Raw genomic sequence first — 23924 nt, forward strand, 5'->3', positions numbered from 1 at the left:
TAGCAATTAAATTCGAAGTGTTTGTCAAATTACCTTTTCTATGTGGTGCTTAAGAGTACTGTGTGCTTAGTACGAGTTTTTTAACGTTCTCGATAGCGTAAAAGTTAACTCAAATTTCTATGGGGTTGGAACATTTGCCTACGTTTGTCGCTAGGGGCGCTGTTCCAAAGGCATACAATATTTCTTGAAAGTCAAATATATTGTAATGACGAAGTAAATGTCGAAGTAAATGATTTGAACTTACAACAGGAAATCATAATACATATTTACCATGCTTAGGAGTTGTTGTTTTTGTATGTTTACATTTCGTGAAGCCGTAACGCGAATTTAAGTAACGAACGTTCGAGATCAAGTATCACCCTCATCAGGTGATTTTTTTTTGTACATATTCCATTGCATCTAATACATGAGCTATACTGCAATGCACTAAGACCACCACCGGGATAAGTTCACAGGTTTCGATTGTCGACTTTAATGCTGTGTATCACAGGCATTGCCAGCAGTCTTTGTGTTTTTGGGAACGGTTATTATCACGTTAATTCCGAGAATTAAAAGGTATTTTTAATGTTAGAATTGGAACCTTGCGTGCGAACGTGAAAAATACCTTAGATAATTTCTGTTGCAATTCGAAATCTGAGTTTGTTTCTAATAGCGATCGTCTGTCCTGTCATTAAGTACAAGCCACTCTTTTAAATTAATTCTCCGTGTTTCTCGTTAACATAAATCCGTGAGTAGAGAGAGAGAGAGAGAGAGAATACACTTTATTGCACACCAAAACACAATTTACATTCAAAAAACAATCAAAAAAAGCAGATACATTTGTACAATAGGCGGTCTTATCGCTAAATGCGATCTCTTCCAGACAACCGTTTAATTTATAGAAATTCTGGAAAATATAAAAAAATATAGCAGGTATGTTGCGGTGTACCATAGATAATACATTATAGAAAATATACACATACAATATACAAAATATATACCGTTTACATATAATATGAAATATATACCAATATTTATATACCAATTATATACCAATATACATACTTACATACAATACATACTAATATACTTACATACACATAATACATCAACAGTATGGAAATAATAAATGATGATGAAAACAAACAGCACTAAGAAGATAAGTAGTGTTCCTTCACCATTCTTTTAAAACAGTTTAAAGTTACAAACTTTTGATTTTATGATAGTAATAGTCAAATAACAAAATAGGATGTACGTGGTGGTTTATGACGTCACAGGTCCTACCTCATTGAATGCATGTCATTAATGAAATACAAAAGAATGTTAGTCGAAGAGCTCTTTAAATTTTAACTTTAAATTATGCAATTATTTAAATTAAATTAATCGCTATTATGTGCTTAATATTAATGTGTAATTTGATATGTGTAAGGAATTTGCTGTTCCAGTTATATTTTTATTCGAAATAGTCTCTCAGCGCCGTGCTACACGCATGAAAGTATTTCAAATCTTTTGTACTGGGATTCGTATCTTTAAGGGCTGGCTACATAAAAACTACTGTAACTTTTATTTACTGTAAAATTTTAGACGGAAATTACTTTCCTTCCGCGTGACATAGGAAAAAAGGACACGTGATAACCGTCATTAAGCGACTTGTTATTGTTTTCTCCGAACAAAGGTCTTTACATAAGGTGAGCTTATGCTTCCGGTGAACACGCGTTAAATTAATGACCGGTGACTCAACCTAGGTTCCGTTTGCGTAAGGTCTAGTTCAGTGTGAGTTAGTTAAGATTTTTTGTCAACATTCGTTTGCAATAGTTGATTGTATTTGCGTAATACAAAATAATATACCGGTTTGTGAGGAGCTCGCATATTAAATAGATTCGTGAATATGCACATAGTTATATATATTTATAACAGAATAATACCACCCCTCTCCATCTGTGAGTGTCGTAGATGGCAACAATTGGCAACACTGTTCTCTGAGTATCATATCGGCATATTGCAATAGCCAGCTGGCATTTACTGATAATAGGGCACATTATGAGTTGCCAATGGGTGGGTTCTAACATCTTACCAATTTCTGTTGCCATCTTGCGTTTTGAATAGTGTGTCTCGAGGTGGGTGGCGACATTTATGTCTTGATATGTATAGACTCCAGTAGCTCGTTTAATAATTAATTGTTAATCCATCGTCATAGCAAAAAGTTTTAAAAAAGGGGGCAGCTATGGTGTTTGTTGGTATGATCATGTTTCATGCAAATATTTATCCGCACGTGTTTGGTACATGTACCTACATACGCAGGGGGGACACTTGGAGATGTGATCGAACTTCACTTTAACACACATCAGTTTCAAAATAAATAAAACTATTGGTCGTCCAGTGGTCGAAATTCGACCATAATTAATTTAAATTATAAGTTTGAACAAATGTAGTTCTATTGTCACATTTCTATAATTAGTAGTGTAGACAAATAAGACAAATAATATTAAAGACAAACAATATTAATCTATTCTCATTTCACCACGGATTGATTAACAATAAACAAAGGAATATAAATACTTGTGCATTCTGCACTCCTTCTCTATATTCTCTATAAGTGTGGGAAATTTCATACTTCTCCATCCGCGCAATCGTAAAAAGGGGTACAAAGTTTTTGCTTCACGTATTAATTTATACATAACTAGCTGACTCGGCAGACTTCGTAGTGCCTCAATCGATAAATAAAATACCTAAATTTTAAACAAACAAAAATAATGCGTCCGACGGGGGACACATCAAATGGAAAACAAAATTGTTATTTTTATTTAATTACGAGCATTTTCATATTTATCTACCTTTTAAACCTTCTCTGGACTTCCACAAATAATTCAAGACCAAAATTAGCCAAATCGATCCAGCCGTTCTCGAGTTTTAGCGAGACTAACGAACAGCAATTCATTTTTTATATATATAGATTTTACTGTTGTAAATTAAACAATAATTTCAATATGGGGTTTTCCGTTATTAATACTGCGAAAATTTATTTGTAATCAAGCGAGGCATGTCCGGTGTTGCGTGCGTCGAGAACATTAACCATAATTAATTATAGTACGGCAAGATGTTCGAAAAATTGCGGAACCATTACGTTTTTATTCGCGTTCTTAACGTGTAATTAATGCGAGCGATGCCACGTTGTGCCGTGTTGTTCGTGTCTAACTAACTGTTATCAACTGAACTTATCCGGGTTAAATTTACGAGTAAAAGCGTTCAAGGTCCACGAAATATCGCGCCGTCCCAAAGTTTCCACTCGATGACGTTCACGAAGATGTTTAGATTATAAATATTTTTGATTAACGATTTGAGGTATAGTTTTAATTTCGCAAACGGGCAGACGGCCTTTCGGTCAATGTGATTTTTTTGTTCGTACCTAAGCGTTGAGAGGCTATGTCAGTGTAACCCTAACCTCTCGGGGCTCAAGCCCGGAGGCGTTGCTAACACTGGCCCTAGCAAGAGTCGTGCTTCGCAGAATCTATCACAGGATCGGAATCGCGACCCACTGAGAAGATCCGGCGAGAAACTCAGTGGGCTGTGTCTATGGGTGTCAATGTGATGCGGATTGTGCATTGCATATAAAATACACATTGGTGCATTGTCAAAAATAGAATTCGAACTGGGGATCTACGATTGAAATACCATTAATGTTGGAGCTGTGGCATTAATTAGTTTCAAACTAAAAACCGTCACAGCGCTTGACAAATATCAATGAAATTATGTATTTAAGTTAGATTTATTATTTTAATTGTTTGCTACATAAGCATAAACGCCCATTTAATGTTAAATGTTCACTGGAGTAATCTAACAGTGTTTTTATGCTGTATTTACTACACATCTTAAAAAATATGATCTCACCCTTAATTATGAACTAAAATTCTTAAGTGTATTTTAAAACAGATTGATGATATTTTATGTCCGTGAGGGTTCAAAGTACGCCATAGTCTGAAATACAACACATTGCTCTGTCCAATAGGTCAAGTGCTTTAATTAATAACTTTTTCTTTATTTTTTCCCTACCTAATCTTTGGTAGGTGAGTTCACGGGCCTCAGTCTAGAAGGGCTTGTTAACAATAGTCTTTATCAACAGCAGTGCTTCGCTGGATTTATCACCGGATCGGAATCGCATCCCACTGAGAAGGTCATGCGAGAGACTCAGTGGCTTGTGTCTATAAGAAGTAATTAAAAATCCAGTTTATCGATCTACTACATATAAACAAAACAAATTTCAATGTGGTGTTACGATAAAAGAACAACTTCCTTTCGGATTTTTCATAATAAATTATGCTTAAAATTCTTAATCATCACTTAATCGTCTTCGGGATCTTGAACCGGATGTTATGAAAATGAGAGTGAAGAAAATTAAGGATTTGATATGCGCCATACGATGCGATGTCGGTAACGTTGAAGACTTTATTCGTTTTTAGTTAATTAGATGCTCACTGCCAGCCGGAACTTGTAACGACGCCACAGATGTAAGGATGTGTTTACACAAACATGAAACATTGGGAATTGAATTAAAACAGGCGTCGATTGAAAGGACTAAGAGCTTCCTTGAAATTAAATTTTTAGTGATTAAAAGAAATTTTAGAGCATTGCTCGAAGTCATTAAATCTCTATTTAAGTTTATTCATTCTGTAATTGAATTAAGGAACGTCAATATTTAAGTTGACGAAAAGACGCATTTGGGCCCCTTATAGTTAGATTACCATATTTGAGTATATTTGTTCAGTTTATTATTTTATTATTCAAACGATATTTCTACACATAGCATATTATTTTAAATTTATACATACATATTTTACTTTTTGTTGGAATTTGGTCGTTTGCAGACAAACCTGAGGACAAAGACGAGAATTGTAAAACAACTTTAAATAAGATAGAAAAGTGAGCCTTTAATTAATCATTCACTTACAATAAAACGACATTTAGAAGTGCTTCTACGAGTAAAATATTTATGACATACGATTTAAGTCGATCAGATTTTAGGTAATTTAGTTATTGGAGTTTGCTGCAAACTATCTTTGAATTGTGATGAAAATACGAAGCAATAGTTCTAGGTGTCGCATCGGGTCGCGTACTTTTAGATATATTAATCTAGAAGATTAGGATATTATTTCTTACTAGCTTTTGCCCGCGACTCCGTCCGCGTGGAATAGTTACTTTGGCATAACGCTAAATTTTACACCCCACTTCATTTGCGTAGAAGTGAAAATATTTTGAAACATTTTTATTGGTGCTCCACTTGAATTGGTCTTACCGTGATGTTATATAGCCTTCTTCAATAAATGGGCTATGTAACACTGAAAGAATTTTTCAAATAGGACTAGTAGTTCCTGAGATTAGCGCGTTCAAACAAACAAACTCTTCAGTTTTATATATTAGTATAGATTCGAGTCCAGTATTGAATTTGACAGTTATTTCTAAATAGATAGGATCCTGTTTTAAATAAAACAAGTTATAAAGAGCAGTGAACTTAGTAGTTGAACTCAGTACTTGCTTAGAGAGATCTTCTCCAAACAACTCTTTTTCGCAGAGGAACTATTTACACAAAAAAAAGGATGATATGAGAGAACTTTTAATGAAGAAATAATATTTTTTGGTGTCAATCAAAATACCTTATGGTAAAAACTCTGAGATTGTTGCGGTTGTAATAAAAATCATCGATCTTTCTTCTAACGCAATTAAGTAATTACGGGGTTTGCCAGTTCGTTAACTTATCATTGAAGTCATTTGTTAATAATTTAATACCGATCGTGCAATGATTGAGAAAAAATATACCTGTCTGAATTTTACCAGAACTAATATCATTCTTATTGCTGTTACGCCGGTAAAAGTATTGATACAAAAGCCACTCCGTGTGTAGTTTCATTTGAACTCAGAGCAGCAGTGTAATGTCGGAATAAATAATTTATTTGTGATTTTTATGTATAAAATATCGTCCGGTTTTAACATATATAACATATGGACTCTGCAATAATGCCTACAATAGTCATAAAATACAACAGGAAAATACTATGCTCAAAACAGAGACGAATTCAGCTGAAAATCATATCCAATAGTTTTCTGTATAGATAAGTTAAAATACATAAGTTGTTAATAAATATCTTGTTTAATTATTCTGTTCGCGTGATTACTACTTTTAGACTACTGGATCGATTTTGAAGATTTGTGTGTGAATTGGATCCAGTAGCTAGCGCTGTAATTGTTTTCTTTAAGGAAGGAGGATTTCCGCCTTATTTTTTTTGTTGCTTAGATAGATGGACGAGCTCACGGCTCACTTGGCGTTAAGTGATCATCGAAGCATATAAACATCAACAACGTTAATGCCGCCACCCAATACAGCACATTGAGACCACACCTTGAGACATGAGTTTTAAGTCTCAGTTTGGACTTTTTGGCGGGAATGCGAGGAGTGAAGTTGTGTGATTTATTTTAATTTGATTATTTAGTGTTTCCTCGGGTTTAAATGTGTAATAATGGTGGTTTATTAACTGTTTAGTAACTGTGAAAGTGCACAAATGTGGGAAAATGAAACAAAGCCGCTGAACGTAACTTCCCGGGATCCTCCAAAAAGTCGTATTGTAACCCCTTTACGAACTCCTATCATAATTTGCCAGGCCTTACGTATAATTTCCATGAAGATCTGAAGTCGACAAGGCGGCTGATCGTAAAATTGTATATCAAATTTAAATAATCAACATGTATTCAAAAACACGTCATAGTGATAAGTATTATTCTTTTAATTCGAATGCTTCACATTCCAATTCATTCCTGCAATGAGGCATGTAAAGACAACGATTGCGAATATGTTTATGTACGTTAAAAATAATTTTGCTCGAGAACACATCAAGCCGGTTCAAGTCAAAAGTGTTTGGATAGTGGTAGGTAATCAAAAACATTGACAGACAAACAGAAAAACGAACAAAGATTCTGTCAGTAGTGAGTAGCGCTTACCCGGATTCCCGTGATGATTCAAACGATTTAGTCCAACAAAAATGCTCTTTCGTATTTAACAGATTTCAAAAAGAGCTTGCCAATTGGGAACTTGTGTTTTTTAGAAGTTAATACATTTAACTTTGGCGGTGGGAATTTTAATTCGTCGAGTTAATCTTTTTTTGTCTGTATAGAGAGCATCAATTCAATTATTTTGTACCAAAAGTGAAATGGTAATTGTAAAGTGTGATGGTTCTTGCATACGCACGAGTAAGTGAGAACGACACCTAAATGAACAAGTTTGTTCTTGACACTATTATAGTCTGGCCTCAGTCTGAAGTCCTCACACTTTTAGGTTTTGCTGCATAAATTAGTATAATCATTTTTTTTCTATATATCGTGACTCAACCGTGATCAAGTTGTACACCTGTTACAGCGAACCGACGGATCTTTTATGGCGTTTTTAATTTTGAATTTATTGATGTTGGTGACTAATGCGGAGCCGTTTTTTTTTTGTTTACCGTTTTTGTCTTTGTGTCTTGTTGGGTAATTTTAAACAAGTTGACGGCTTGCTTAGTATTTTGGCTGGTAGTCTAAGAGACTATTCCAGATACGCCCGAACTGGTAGGTGAGCTCAGAGGCTCAACCTGAGAGAATTTGCTAACACTTGCCTTAGCGAGATCAGTGCTTCGCAGAATCTACCACCGGATCGGAATCCTGACCCGCTGAGAAGATCCGGCGAGAAACTCAGTGGGCTGTGTCTATGGGTTAGTTCGCCCGTCGTACCCTCGACGAGTTCGACGAGGACGGTGACCGGTTTACTTTATTTTATTTGAAATTGATGCATGTTTTTGAAATAATATGCTCATAATTGACGGTTCATAGAAAAATGGGAATTATCCAGTCAATGAAAAATGTAATACATATTTTACATTTATTTTTAGATCGTTGTTTTTGTTACTTTGTATCTTCTATATTTAGTCGAAAATGGGAATAACAGATGACTGTAAAATACGTAGGTATTCATAAATTCAACAACTATTCTATAATGTCAATGTGTTGGTAGCCAATGTTTTTTTTTTAGGACAAAATAAAATGTAAAACCTTCATCGTTTAAGAATATAGGTACCTGTCGAAAAACAAAAATCACCCTGAGAGGGTTAATTAGCTTTGGAAATGTTGTTTGGGAAGCCACAAATAAGAAATTGAATACCGAAGATTCTTATATAAAGCTTAAAAAACAGAGCTATATCATAAAGTATACATTTAAAACTGTGTGGCGGCTACAATGTTTATCACCACGTCTAGAGTAGAATGTGACGAAAAAGAAAGGGATGGCCGTGTCTTCTTCTTCATTTTCTTGCCCTTATCCCACTATGTGGGATCAGCGTAGCATGTTTTCTTGTTCCATTTAAATATACGTCATCTCTCCACTCACATCCTCTGTCAGAAAGTCCACCCCCGTCCTTTTAGGATGCCTCCTGCCTCCTGCCTCCGTACATTACCATCTACTTCCATATAACAAAGAATGAAAATAACCGAAGCGAAAGGAAAAATAAAATTATATTATAATAGTAATATAAAATACTAAATATGTACATATGTAGATATGTTTAATTAAATATACTTTAGATAAGGGGCTTGTAACTTTATTATCGCAGCTTTAGTATTGAAGTGGCTTTTTGTCGTTCAACAAGTATGTACTTTCATTTATGTTGAATAAAAATAATTTTGATTTTATTTGATTTTGAAACGAATTAACACGAATTTTGGAACAAAATTCTGTGTTCACGTAATAAGTACTTCACATCCTCGATCGTTTAGAAAACATTTGCCAAAGCGAAAATAAATTTTAACGACACCCATAATATAATTTGCTATTCAAATTAACCAGATGTTCTAAAACGAATCCTGTTCTGTTCGTTGATCTGTTTGATTTAGATCTGTACGTAGATAATTATCTAATTCGTAAGTATTTTGTGGTTCTTAACTTTTATATGTATTAACCTGTCCCATACTATCGTATAATATGTATAGTGTAAACCTGGACAAGTAGGTTCCATAAATCCGGTTATTTCTACATCGAAGCTACGTGCGACAGTTGAGGTGGAATAGCTTTATAAGAGAAAATCGCGGCCTTAACGATAAGACGTCTAGGTGCACACATATCGAGCGATGCGCCCATGTCGTTGCTCAAATTCTGCTCTCAGGTATAAATTTTTATGATGGAACATGTTTACGGATGTTTTTGAATTTGAATTTGAATCGTACAATAAAACAAAACCCAGAAAATTTACAATTTGCGTAACTACAACGATATGGTGTCACAGGTACCACCAATCTGGTTATTTATACCACAAAGCAGTAATGTGTTCCGGTTTGCGATAGTCGTTATACTATACGATTGAAACCTATAGACTATAGACCTTACATCTCAAGGTGGCAGTAATGACATTATATTGTCTGTGATTTCCGGAAAACACCATCACCCATCAGGCGGGATGTCAGCTCGTCTATCGATTCAGAGCAATATAAAATCAAATTATCATATTTTATTAAGACGTATGCATATTCGTAGCTGAACATCCTGGTTGTAGGTCGTATCTTACATTAACCGTCTGCGTTAATAAATATTGAAGTCTGTTTTTATTATTTGCTAAACTATTTAAAGTTGATAAATAAATTATACGCGTAATTGTTAAGTATAAATAAATGGGACAATGGCTGAGTGTGTCATTAAATTTGAATCACAAAATAATAAACAACTAATTCTCACATTAAATTATCCTTAAAAATCGTTGATTAAAGAACTTTCCGTTTATTTATCGCTTATATTACGATTAATGTGTTCTTGGAGAATATTAAATTTATTTTCGTTGCCTGTTTAAAATATTTATATATGTACTTTCTAAAGAAACCTTGTACCAAACACTCCGCTGGGTCGATCCCTCGAAAAACGCCAGTGTTTGTTTTTAAAAAAAAAAACATTCATGCAATGTTTGTCCTGACAATAAAACAAATATATAATGAAAATGAAATCAAGTTAATTTGGTTGAGTCGTATGACGAAATGATCCGTCATACATGTCGCAATTGATTTGTATGTTTATAAGAGATCAGTGGTCTCCCACGTAATGGTTGGTCTGGTCGTAATTTCACCGTGTTGTTCAAAATTTCAAGTTTGAATATTTTTGAATTAGTGCATTTTCGGAGATGCAAGGAGCAGCTCGTCACCTTCCTCGTATTCTTTATTCTTCTTTAAGTCGCAGAGACTTAGACCCTCAAGAAAGCCGATTGCCGATATTTATTGGTAGGCAAACCAGCTCTCGAATTACAGCCCATAGATATCTCAACGTGAATGTCGCCATCCTATGTTGTGGAATCCACTCTAACCGGCGCTATCTAGGCGGGCTTCGGATATAGCCTGCTGACCGAGAGGACCCGAGGACCGGTGGTCGTGGCGCCGACGACCGCCGGTCCGCGTCCCGAGGGGGAGGGTGATGGGAGAGATGTGCTCCGCACTAAAAACTTCACTTTCCCCCTTTTGCCATTTCATGAGGTCTGTCTCATGCAAGGTTCGGACGTGGGTTGTTGAGCGACAGGAGGCTTTAGTCAATTCGACTCCGACATGCCCCGCCCTCCATCCCCAGTCCGGCGATTTCCTCCAGGACAAAAAAAAACCTATGTGGTGAAAGAACTAATTGTATAAAATCAGTCTCAAACAGGACTGTATCCCGATAGAAAGAAACATGGCCGGTAACCACAACAACACAAATTTAGATTAGTTAGGTTTGTTTTCTAGATTATACTGAGCCGTATAAAATAAAATTAAAATTAAATCGACTGGACACAAGAAGTATACTTTAATTAATATGACATTGAAACTAAAATATGGACAAAAAGGCCCATTAGCATCTCAAAAAGTAATAAAAAAGGGAACATTAATAATCGAAGGCAAAAAAATATTTAAAAAGATTAAAATTTTAAGGCATTTTGTTTTATTTTACGTAGAAGGGGAATACTCTTGTGCGGTTGAGACTGGACGACGCGTATGCAAAGTTGAAACGTAAATAGGTACTAACGATGTGCACAAATATTAATATTATTCAAATTGCGTTCTTTAAAGTTCCGTTTTGATTTTAATATCAAAATAATTCAAATGACCTCAGAACACCGGACTCGAAACAGCTTCGACATATTATTTATTATACGTGTCGGGTAATTATTGAATGATTTAAAATTTTTAAACGCTCGCTAGTAAATATTTGAAGAAGCTTGATTAAATAGTTATAAATTATCGATCGAGAAGTGAAACGTGTTACGTGAAATGAAATCGTATTGTTTTGTAAAAGCTGCTACCTATCATCAAAGAAACCTTTTAAGCTTCATTTACAGATAAAACTATCCGGCCTTGCCGAAACAGGGATGCTTTTCGTGTTTGTTTTTATAGCTTCCGGAAAGGCCTTAACACTAGATAAGTAGTGAGATCGTCAATCTAGATTAACTAAAAAAAGAACTACGTTTGGTGGTAATAAGTGGTACTTATAGCTAGAAGAATAAAGTCCTTTAAATTTTTTGAGAATTTTTGATCACAATATTTTAGTTTCACATCCATTATGTATGTAAACGGACACAAACAATTAATATAATTAAATTTAATTTATGATTAAATCTTTGAGTGTTTAACTTATAACGATGTTTATTTTGCGCTGTGGTCTGTCGTATCCTGTTACTGGATGTTATGTTTTATATCTGATTTATTGGCATCCGTTTAAAATTTAAAATATGATTTTCTTCATAACTGCTGCGAATGGTACCTTAGTCTATCTCGTGTTTTGAACGCGCTGTAGGCTGTAGGCAACCATTGCTAGGCTACCATGGTTGTTAATACCGTAATAAATTAGATATCGTGCGTTTATAGCCCTTTAGCAATGAATAATTAATAGAAGAAAAATATTATGATAGTATAATTAAATATTTTATGGAAATCATAACAAATTATTTATCATTTATGCTATACTAATCATATAAAAGAAAAAGTGTGTTTGTTTGTCCTTCTTTGACGTCGAAACAAAGCAATGGATTGATGTGATTTTTTTAAGGAATAAGCATTAGAGATCAGAGTAGTGACATAAGCTACATCTTATCCCGAAAAAATATCTCATACCCCACGGGAAACTGTATTGAAATGTTTCCTTGAACACGCTGTTAACAGCTAGTTATTTACAAAATAACTTATGGTTCATATCATATCGAAAAGTGAAAGGTTATTTGGTTTAAGTAACATTATTGCAACTTTGCAGGAGAGCTGTTTAAAATTTGGAAAAAATATCATAACACAAAAACTTCTTCAGCTGTTTGAATGGGGTAAGTTTAATTTAAGTTCAAGCAAAACCTTTTTTTTTTTTATAACAACGAGAGGCAAACGAGCAAGACGGGTCACCTGATGGTAAGTGATTCACCGCCGCCCACGGTCACCAGCGTTTACGCCAGTGCGTTGCCTACCCTTCAAATTTTTTTTTCCTACCTAAGCTGAGAGCCTTGAGAGGCTATATCAGCGGAACCTTAACTAGTAGGTGAGCTCACAGGGCTCAAACCTGATGACGTTGCTAACACGAACCCTAACGTGAAATCGGAAACGCGGCCCACTGAGAAGATCCGGCGAGAAACTCAGTAGGCTATGTCTGAGGGTTAATTTACTCGTCGAGCCCTTCGTGGCAAAGCATCGAATTGTTGATGCTAATCTTCTTCTTCTATATATATAAAATTGAATTGCTGTTCGTTAGTCTCGCTAAAACTCGAGAACGGCTGGACCGATTTGGCTAATTTTGGTCTTGAACTATTTGTGGAAGTCAAGAGAAGGTTTAAAAGGTAGATAAACATGAAAATGCTCGGAATTAAATAAAAATAACAATTTTGTTTTCCCTTTGATGTGTCCCCCGTCGGACGCATTCTTTTTGTCTGTTTAAAGTTTAGGTATTTTATTTATCGATTGAGGCACTACGAAGTCTGCCGGGTCAGCTAGTACCAAATAAATCGGACCTTTAATGTAGCAAATTGTCGCTTAAACCAAATAGCTATTCACCTTTCGATATGAAATAAAAGTTCTTTACTCCTTTATTTTTTACTGCTTATTTGGGTGGACAAGCTCACAGCCCACCTGGTGTTAAGTGGTTACTGGAGCCCATAGACATCTACAACGTAAATGCGCCACCCACCTTGAGATATAAGTTGTATAGTTACAACGGCTGCCCCACTCTTCAAACCGAAACGCATTACTGCTTCACGGCAGAAATAGGCAGGGTGGTGGTACCTAACCGCGCGGACTCACAAGAGGTCCTACCACCAGTTAATACCACCTCTCTTTAGCCACGAGTTCACCGGTCAATTCTACTTAATATTGCTTAATGGAGAAGCTTCATTTGAACCAAGCAAACGCACGTGATGCTGATCAATAAAACGTAATGTTTACGATATTAAATCAGCAGCGACTTATAATGTTGACATTGGCGACGGTCGATTGAATTACGACATCACTGGAGCAATAAATTTTATCTTATAAAATACAATTTACTCGCTAGGTTATAATTATAGCGTTTAACGTGATCGCTTCTGGCATTGCTGGAGGGCAGCTAATTGCAGCCTACTGTGGTATTGAGTTGTGTAGTTGTTTTGAATATAAGAATTGCGAATCTGAAACATTTATTCTGGTGGTAGGACCGCGTGGTCCTACCATGGACCAGGATAGTGGTAGCCACGCCACTATAATATATTCGTTTAAGTAGAGGGTGTCCTGTATACATATGTAATATAACTCTTTGTCGCTTTCGATGAGAAAGGTGCTTGGAGTGCCGAGAGTGGATCGGGAGAATCTATTAATAAATTTAGATGAAAATAATGGCACTGGTGAAATGTTTCAATTTCCTAGGAAATAGTAAAACTACGTATTGATCAAACTACTGTCATTACTGGTGGTAGGACCTCTTGTGAGTCCGCGCGGGTGGGTACCACCACCCGTCTATTTCTGTCGTGAAGCAATATTGCGTTTCGGTTTGAAGGGTGGGGCAGCCGTTGTAACTATACTTGAGACCTTAGAACTCATATCTCAAAGTGGGTGGCGCAATTACGTTGTGGATGTCTATGGGCTCCAGTAACCACTTAACACCATGTGGGCTGTGAGCTCGTCCAACCATCTAAGCAATAAAAAAATAAAAAAATGGATTTTATTAACATTATCTTCTTGTCTTATTCATCCTGGAGCAGTCAGTTTCGGTTTAATGAACGCTATTTGTCGCGGTAAATAGGACTTTGGTCTATTGTTTCAAGATGGGACATAGAATTTACCATATGTCAATAGGTCCATTAAGTGGACAGCGAATACATCTTCCTTTCAATCATACCTATAGATCGTTGTCACCTACCCATGCTAATCTTAATCTTTAGGCTTAGGTAAGCAATGCCCCAAACTTTGAACCTTGGAGAATTTTGTATCAACGACCAATGTTTACAAATAAAATTGTGCATTTCAGCTTACACGCGCGACTAGAACTAAATGTTCAAAGTGCTGCCATCTGTTGTCAGGTACGTGAATTTAGTACTATGTTGATGTTGTCATGACGTTGCTGGTGTTTGATTCCAGGGCCCTGAAACTGCGAGACTATACGACAAAAAAAAAAGTATGGAAACTAGCGACATCTTGTAGCGGATGTCCCTAAACTTATATGTTGGTAAAGTTTAAATAATTATTTATTTGATTATTGTATGAGTAAACACAGAAAATAAAAATAAAAAATCTAACAAGACTTTATTTGTTATAGACAAATTGATTAAATTTTATTAATTTGTGGTTTCTGAAAATTTACAAAACCCTTCATTTAAAAATAAAATATAGGATAAGTAATATGTTACTGCCATCAACAGGAGCATTGAGAAACTAGTCGAAGCGAGGCGATCTAGTGGCCGACGCCCGTAAACATTTTTGTTGAGTGCTTGAGTTGCTTATCTATAACTAATTTATGTGTATTATCTATGTTTGATTCATCAACATGAAAGACCACCGCATTAACTATGCAAATTAATCTTAGCTTTAGTTTATTGTGTATATCAATACGACACATGGAATTCGTGCCATTCGGTAAATGAGTTTACCTTCGGCACATGAACTTGGACGTTTCATTTTCAAGGATTATTTCATGGTCGTAGTAAAGTTTTTTCTTTAGGATTGAAGGATTACAGGTGGCCCGGAGGCCTTTCCAGTTTCACCAGGACAGGTGGGCGAGCAAATGCCAAGAGGGGTGGGATTTGCTAACAGCTGCCCGAGTGCCTCCAAAGGAGACCTAATAACTCAAGAGCAGCTGCTTCGCGAATGAATGTACTACCGGTTCGGAATCGCTTGTCGTAGTAATCAAGTATGGAACGACAGTCAAACATGAATTTCCTGAATAAATAATCCTCGTTTCAAAACCAATGGCGTATTTTTTATTATCGACTGAAACGCCATTGGTTTTGAAATGGATGCGACTCTGCCGGTATTCGAATCCCGCATACAGGTAAAAAAAAATCTAATGTTTCTAATAATTTTTCTAAACACACGTTTACGAATGACTTCTACGGTGAAGGAATAACATCGTAGGATAAAAATCATATCTGAAAAAATATAATTTGCGTTATTAGTGGTTGGGCGTCTTAGGGTCTGTACGTGTATGTACCACCACCCTGCCTATTTCTGCCTTGAACTAGTAAAACATTTCGCTCTGAAGGGTGGGGCATCCGTTGGGCTGTAAAACTGAGACACATGTTTCAATGTGGGGGGTGGTATTTATGTTCTTGACATCCGTAGGCGTCGATAACCACTTAACAGAAGCCGCGAGCACATCCGCCCAACCAACCCAATGGTAACTCAGTCAGATAAATATCCCTGTAGGATCTTCTGCTCTAAAAATGGTTATGTTTTTGGAAACTTTCATGAAATGATTTGAAACATGAAACTATTTTAATAGGTTTTTAACTAAAGAGAGCACTCGTATTTACATCCTAGACGATATTATACACAGGTATGTGCATGTCGTAATATAATCATGTAGATGCTAGATAATTGGAACTAAACACGTGCTACTTAAACGTGTTGCGATTAATCACATGTAATATGAGGTAATTCTATTAACATCATACATTGTAGAAACAGTAAGGGTCCGTCAATCATGTTTATTGTCATCGTATTAAATGCGCCTTCCTTTGCTGAAAAAATAAATAGATTTGGTGAAGTGGAGCAAAACGAAATGAAGATCAATGTTTGAGTGTTTTTGGTACGTGAATTGAATTTTTGTAGCGACGAGGTTCATTTTTATATAAGCGGCACGCAAACAAGCAAATGTTTTTTTTCCCCTACCTAAGTTGATAGCTTTGAGAGGCTATTTCAGCGTAACCGTGGCTAGTAGGTGAGCTCACGGGGCTCAAACCGGAGTGATGCTAACACTGACCCTAGCAAGAGCAGTGCTTCGCAGAATCTACCACCGGATCGGAAACGCAATCCACTGAGAAGATCCGGCGAGAAACTCAGTGGGCTGTGTTTATGAGATAATTCCCTCGTCGATTCCTTCGTCGCAAGCGACTGGTTCGACGAGAACGATGAACGGTAGCAAACGGGCACGCAAGCTTTCTTTTTTGAAAATTTCCGGGACCAGACGACGAATGTCATAGTGTGAATTATGGGCGTATGATTAGGGAATTCTTCTAGTCGAACCTGTGAGGTGGTCCATCTTTGTCATCTTACAAGTTGGTTCCAACAGGAGGGTGCAACTAAACACGCGGCTAGAACTTCAAAGTACATAATGTAGGTATACTTTGGGAAATTTTCTTTCAAAATCAGATCACTCGCTTAGGGGACATCTCGTTGCTAACGAAGTCGTCTGACTTGACAGGGTTTTTTTTTCTATACGTCTGCCTCAAAGATAGTGCTTACTCTAAGAATCTGTAAACTATCATGTACTTAAAGATAGTTCTCGTCATAAAATTAGCTTAATTGAACTGAGCTTACTACTACAGCGTGTGGTGCGGAACACGAGGCTTTGTTTCATGCAGCGTGTGCAACTAGACGGACGAATTTTCGGAGATTGTTTTTTTTACTGCTTAGATGGGTGGACGTGCTCACAGCCCACCTGATGTTAAGTGGTTACTGAAGCCCATAGACATCTACAACGTACATACGCCACCTTGAGATATAAGTTCTAAGTTTTCAGTAGGTATAGTTACAACGGCTACCTCGCCCTTCAAACTGAAACGCATTACTGCTTCACGGCTGAAATAGGCGGGTGGTGGTACCTACCCGTGCGGACTCACAAGAGGTCCTATCACCAGTAAATATAGGGGATATAGCTTTTAAAAAATAAAAACCTCATCTTCACCCTTTCCTTTTATATTTTCCTTAATACGATACAAGTCAAGTAGTTAGTTTTTCATCTAATTTTGAAAAAATATATCTACCACCAGAGTCTCTCTCCGTAAATCATTTTTTTAAATCGCGGTCGTATCGTTCGTAAGCGATTTAAAACCATTTAGGTCTCTTCTTTTAAGCTCCACGAAGACATGTTACTGACAACTCCTGATAGCTTAAGCCAGTACTACCTCGGCCCTACAGCTTTGTGATTCAACATTGTGTGTTTTGAATCCTTTGTATTTTTTAATAATTATACACCACGAATATTGGTGTTACACAGTGTAAGTTAGGTATATGTACTTAACGAAACGAAATGTCGACTGTTAAAACAAAGTACTTCCTGGACGCCAAACGAGTCGAAGATATAAGGTCACCCTACTTATCATTTTTCCGTTTTGTTATTGTGAAAGACAATTTTCTCCAAAATAAAAATTCAACCTAACCAATACTCATCGCCGGAAGCTGTTTGTCTACATTGAAAACCGAAGGCTTCGGTAGCTAACAAACAACAAATAATTGACATGTTTCTCAAACTTCGAAACCAGTTTTAGTAACAGAATCTAAGAATATAGCTATGTTATAATAATTTAAACGATATTTTTAATTTAGAGCCTTCTGTCAAAATGATATGCATATAATTAGCCAGATAAGGTAAGGACAAGATAGCTCGATGTTCTCGAGGTATTCTTAATAAAAACTATAAATACGAATGTTTTAATTACCATAACTCTGATCTTTATATTGCCAAGATCTCAGAATCAGATGATTAACAATTTCCATAACCGCAGGCTGAACGGGGACAAGTAGCGCCATCTGTTGCTGCATATCAAGAGTAAATTGTCACGAGGAATTCGATTCGATTAATTGAAAACTTCATTAATAAATTTACTTAAAGTCAGTAAGGCTTTATAATTTCATCCATTATGCGGCTTATGTAAATTAAACATTTCAGTTTTATATTTTGGATTGTTTATGAGTTAATTAAATTTTTATAGAAACAGTATCTTAGAAAATCTTGAAAATGGGGGTGAAATTAAACTTAAAACCAACTTGAATAAAGACTTACATTTTCCAAATCTTCTAGATCAACGACAGATGGCGCTGATATTCAACGCTAAAACAGAATAAGGCTTTCACGCCTATCATTTTGCTAGTACAAGGGTATTCTAAGAAATCAGAACAACAATAAAAATTTATTTAGCGTCTTTCGATAAAAACTGTGCGTATTCGCTCACCGGTAATACGTTAAAATTGGATTTATCTTTTTTGTGGAGGTTGTAATTAAAGATGGCGGCGGGCAGTGTCGTTTATGCAGGGTTAGCGGACCGGCTAGCGACACGCAAGCGCAGCAGGTAGGCGAACGTTCACGGTCCGTCGCATTTGCAGGCCCCGTGCGCACTCGCGGATCTCGTTGCGCTCATACACCCAACGACGAAATGTGCGAACACCAACGGTGACCGTGTGAAGTGATCCCTAACCAGTGATAGTTTGTTATTTGCTTCTGTTCAGTGCCTGTGTCTGTGTCATGAAGAGGAGCTGAACCGTGCCTGTGATAGTCGACAGCGGATTAACGGTAAATTTTATAGGACGTTACAGTATGACCTGCCAATGTTTACCCGTCAGGTGATACTGGTTCTACGTTTGCGCGTATGTCCCTTAACCGTAATTGAATTAAACGAGGAATCCTTGAAAACTTTTGTAATATTAACATGCTTATTTCCTGGCGAACTCAGCAGTTCTTTCCACGTAGCCTCTCATGCGCTGTTTACTCGTGAGACGTGAATTATGACACTTAGGTTCGATGTGTTCCCTGTCGACATTACCTACATAATTGAAGCCTTACTGGCGTTTATGTTGATGTTTCTTTAAAGAAAGTCGTATTTGCTTAAACATTATAGAATTAGCGAGTTTACCGTTGAAGAAAGTAGACGCTAGTAAATGTAGGTAAAGAATTATCTCGATGTGCATTCGCCTGAGAGTCATTGGGTTCCACTAGACGCCTTATCACTAATTAACGAATCGTTAATTAAAAACGGGTATTTTTATGAATCGGTAGTTTGTTTTAGTTTTTTCCTATTAATGAAAAAAATTGCAAACTAACCATACCTATTTCCTGTTTCATTTGAGTATACCTCTATTATGTATAACGGTCAATTTTTACGCTGCATATACACATAGGTCCGTAGAATCTATAAGTTACATATAAAATATGAAAAATGAACATAAAAGTGTATTTTTTGTTTGATAGCGTCGAGTCCAAGGTGCATATTTAAAATTGTTCGTCACATGTTACCAAGGACGCGTGCAGCAGAAACTATTGATGTAGGTACATAATAATATAGTGTTCATTAATTTTGTAAAAAAAAAAACGATCTGTTTACAACGTGTGCTCTCATAGATACAATGGCACAACTTGTTCCATAGAAAGTTGTAAACAGAGTTGTACGTTGTATATTCTATTCTCGATGTCACAAGTAACTTATTTTCTCATCGATTCGCTACTTGCCACGAGGAGATTCTTAAGCGAAGTTTTATGTTAATTTAATGGACTATAAATTACTTGACCGATAATCAGTCAATAGAAACACATACAACTTATCTTATGATGAATTTTACATAATTTTTTTTATTGCTTTGATGGGCAGAAGATTACACACTAGAACAACGTGAATGCCCCCGCCCACTTTGAGACAGGAGCTCGAGGCCTTATTTAGATAGTAGAAGCAGTAGATTGAAGATGCCGCATAGTAGAGAGACCCCATCTTCTAAATAATCGCCGAACAAACTATCACTTAGATTGTCTAGGCACCACATGATAAGATTGTCTGCGCATTAGTACCAACCGACTTTTTTCGCTCTTTTTCATTACCTATGCTGAGCCTTGAGAGGCTATTTCAGCTTCACCCTATCATGTAGATGAGCTCTCGGGGCTCAAACCGGGAGTGTTGCTAACACTGGCCCTAGGTAGCGCAGTGCATCGCAGAATCTGCCCCCGGATCGGAAACGCGACCCACTGAGAAGATTCGGCGGGAAACTCAGTAAACAAAGGCAACCGACACATAGTGAACGATTTGAACGTTTAAAATAACTACAAAGCCATGAATAGAGAACATACTTTGATAATTAATTACCTTAACTTACATGGGCCGTTACCTTTGTATTTCTAAGTTTGACTTAACATGGTGCGTTGTTTTCGAATTCCATTAATCGTAAACGTAATATTTAGGTCGTCTAACGATTGTTTGGTTCCAAGTGTAGTGTGATAACAGAATCGGTCTTATTAAACGAAGCCGCTGGAAACTACATACCCGATCCTGTAGAGCGAATGGTAAACCGTCGACGTCGCCCAAAGCACGTCATCACGGATCCTCCTTATCCATTAACGGTGCTTTTAGGCACTACAAGCACCGGTCACCGTCCTCGTCGAACCCGTCGCTTGCGACGAAGGGCTCGACGAGCGAATTAACCCACAGACACAGCCCACTGAGTTTCTCGCCGGATCTTCTCAGTAGGTCGCGTTTCCGATTCGGTGGTAGATTCTGCGAAGCACTGCTCTTGCTAGGGTCAGTGTTAGGAACTCTCCGGTTTGAGCCCCGTGAGCTCACCTACACACGCTAGGGTAAGCTGATATAGCCTCTCAAGGCTATCAGCATAGGCAGGGAAAAAATAAATTAAACGAATTATGTATTTTGCATCAACATTAATAAGTAGCCCAGTGTACCTCTTTCAATGATGTCATTATGGCGGTGTTTATATTCCAGCTTACCAAGGGAAAACATACTTAATTAATAACTAAATATTATGTTAAAGCACTTGGGGATAACGACAAAGGGAAGATTTTCCTCTAAGCAGGTAAAATTGCCCGATATATTGTTTTGAATTTGGTGCTTATGCAAACTTTTTGGAAAATCTCGTTTGCGAGATTCAGGCATCTGCACAGCAAGCATCAGTTAGCGTCAACTTCAACTTAACCCATAGTCATAAACCACTGAGTCTTTTGCCGCATCTTCTCAATCGGTCAGATTTCGATGTGGTAGATACAGCGAAGCATTGCTCTTGATAGGGTTAATGTTTGCATGTATATCAGGCTGAGCTCTGTGGGTTTGCTTACCAAACCACGCGTAGCTGGTTTTTTTTTACTTAACTAAGCTGATAGCCTTGATAGGCTATTTCAGCGTAATCTTAACTTGTAGATGAGCTCACGGGGCTCAGCCCTGACGACGTTGCTAACACGAACCCTAGCAAGAGCAGTGCTTCGCAGAATCTACCACCGGAAACGCGACCCACTGAGCAGATCCGGCAAGAAACTCAGTGGGCTGTGTCTGTCGGTTAATTTAATAGTCCGCGGCACGCGCCGCGGCATCCAGCACAGGAACGTCAGCGACACCTGCGACACGCGCGACGCGACTGCTTTTGAGCCCTTCGTCGCAAGTGACGGGTTCGACGAGAACGATGACCGGTGCTTGAGGTACCTAAAAGCACCGTTAGTGAATCGGGAGGATCCGAAATGACGTGAGCGTAGCCGTAATAGCCATTGAGGCTACTAGCGATTAGATAGAAATATAAAATTTTCTCTACGATAGGTACCCGCTACATACTATCCTTGTCACGAATGATTTGCAAGATAAGAGGAATCACATCGTGTATTAGCGAAACCCAATATTTTTATAACTCTTCATAATTATTTGTTGAAGGTATATTTTGAGCCCAGACGGGTGGGTACCACTAACCCGATTACTTTTGACGCAAAATAGTAATGTAAGTAAATATTGAGGCATCGACATACCTCGTGTCTCAAGACAGATGGTGACATTCAGGTTCTGATGTTTTTGCGTCTCAGTAACCACTTAATACAAGGTAAATTTTAAGCTAATTCTCCTATTTATATGCATTAAAAAACTGTCTGAGAATATTGACAAGGTATACTTGAAACAATTTTCATTTGTGGTCAAGAAAATCGTAAAATATCCGAAATTTTAGAGACTGTAAAACGAATAAATGTACAACCATATGAACTCAAAAAAATATAAGATGCTAAGGGAATTATTAATTTACATATCAAATAACCTTTAAGAATTGTTGAATATAGTTTTTGATTACGTCACCGTCAAAAGCGGGCGTGAGAGAGAGACAGATATATGTTCCCACTACGCACTTATAAATTATTTTTAAAAATTTAGGTACTTACTCAGTACGTCTATTTACTGACCTCTGATACTATTTTCGCCTGTTAATAATATTTGTTGTTACAATAAATATAATAACAAAAGGAACCATAGTTAATATTAGCATGTTTTTTCTTTACATGTCACGTATGTTTATCAAATAGACATGTTTTGGTTTGTATCACAGCCGCTTTTTTTATTGTGACCGAAAATAATCGTGAATTTCGTAAGGACTTACGTTGCACATGCTAATGATTGGCGCGCACGTTTTCTCGCGTTTTTTACATTTTGACACATTTCAATTACACTATCTATTATATTTCCTGAATAAACCCAGTACGTAGATTTCAAAGTATCTTCATCGTTATGTTCTAATCGAGCCTAATATTGACTCTCCCCAACCCTAGTGATCGGCGGCTTTCTGACTTAGGTAATTATCCAGAAAATAAATAGACTCTGATATATTTATTTCATTTCAGTACTTAAATACTGTGTTTTCTGGAAGAATCATGATGTAGTAATAAGAAATAGAGCAAATAAAAAATTATATAAAATGCTGTAAAAAGAAGAATTTTGATAAAGTGGAACACACTGTCAATTATTAAACCAAAATGTAAAGTCGTAACGATCATAATTCAGTATAAATGATAATATAGTTATAGGAAACATACTCAAATTAGTTTGTGATGGAACTATTGAAAGTCTTTAATTTGATTTGTGTTTACATTTCTCATTCGTTGTGTAATATGTAAAGAATTACTGTTGAAATACTTCAATGATACAAATCTTTTTCACTTTCGAATCTTGTAATATTGGAAAAATCGTGTATGAAATATTAGTAATTTTAATACTTAACAACGTCCGCGTTCTAAAGCAAAGACGTTGTATTTATTTTACTGAGTTGTAACAGCTAAATAATAACGATGAATTTAAAAGACTTACTTTCTAAAATGTTTCTATGTATTTTGCTAATAGATATCTGTTGGTTTATCTACGTTATAATACAATAGCTGGGTTGTGTGTCGGACATTGCCGTTGTTCATAGTTGACGGTAAACACTCAATATGACAGTCTAATCGATGACCAAACCAACCACCACCAATGTCCCAAACACGAGACAATTCTTGTAATTTTTGCAATGTATTCAAATAGTTCGAACTATGCATATATGTACACATATATACTGATAAATAGGTCTGTTTACCGAACGCTTACATATACATATTTTACTTTCTATAAAAAAGAGTAAATAAAAGTAGGTAACAAAGGAAAATATTTCCTCAGAAGTGTTTTTTTTTAAATAAACTGATCGAGAATTATTAACAAAAATAGACCTTCAATCTTGAAGGATAGAGTTTAAAATTACTTGAATGTCACCAG

At 36.5% G+C, this 23924-nt stretch overlaps 1 protein-coding gene across 1 annotated transcript in view; it reads left to right on the top strand.

The window, feature by feature from the left end:
- Nucleotides 1-18563: 18563 nt before the first annotated feature.
- Nucleotides 18564-23924, top strand: part of LOC101738943 (myosin-VIIa) — a 52873-nt gene continuing 47512 nt past the window's right edge. Inside the window, exon 1 of the mRNA XM_038021749.2 lies at nt 18564-18952. The gene's annotated coding sequence lies outside the window, so the exon portion shown is untranslated. The remainder of the gene's footprint in view (nt 18953-23924) is intronic.

This window comes from Bombyx mori, chromosome 4 (assembly GCF_030269925.1).
Source record: "Bombyx mori chromosome 4, ASM3026992v2".
Classification (NCBI taxonomy): domain Eukaryota; kingdom Metazoa; phylum Arthropoda; class Insecta; order Lepidoptera; family Bombycidae; genus Bombyx; species Bombyx mori.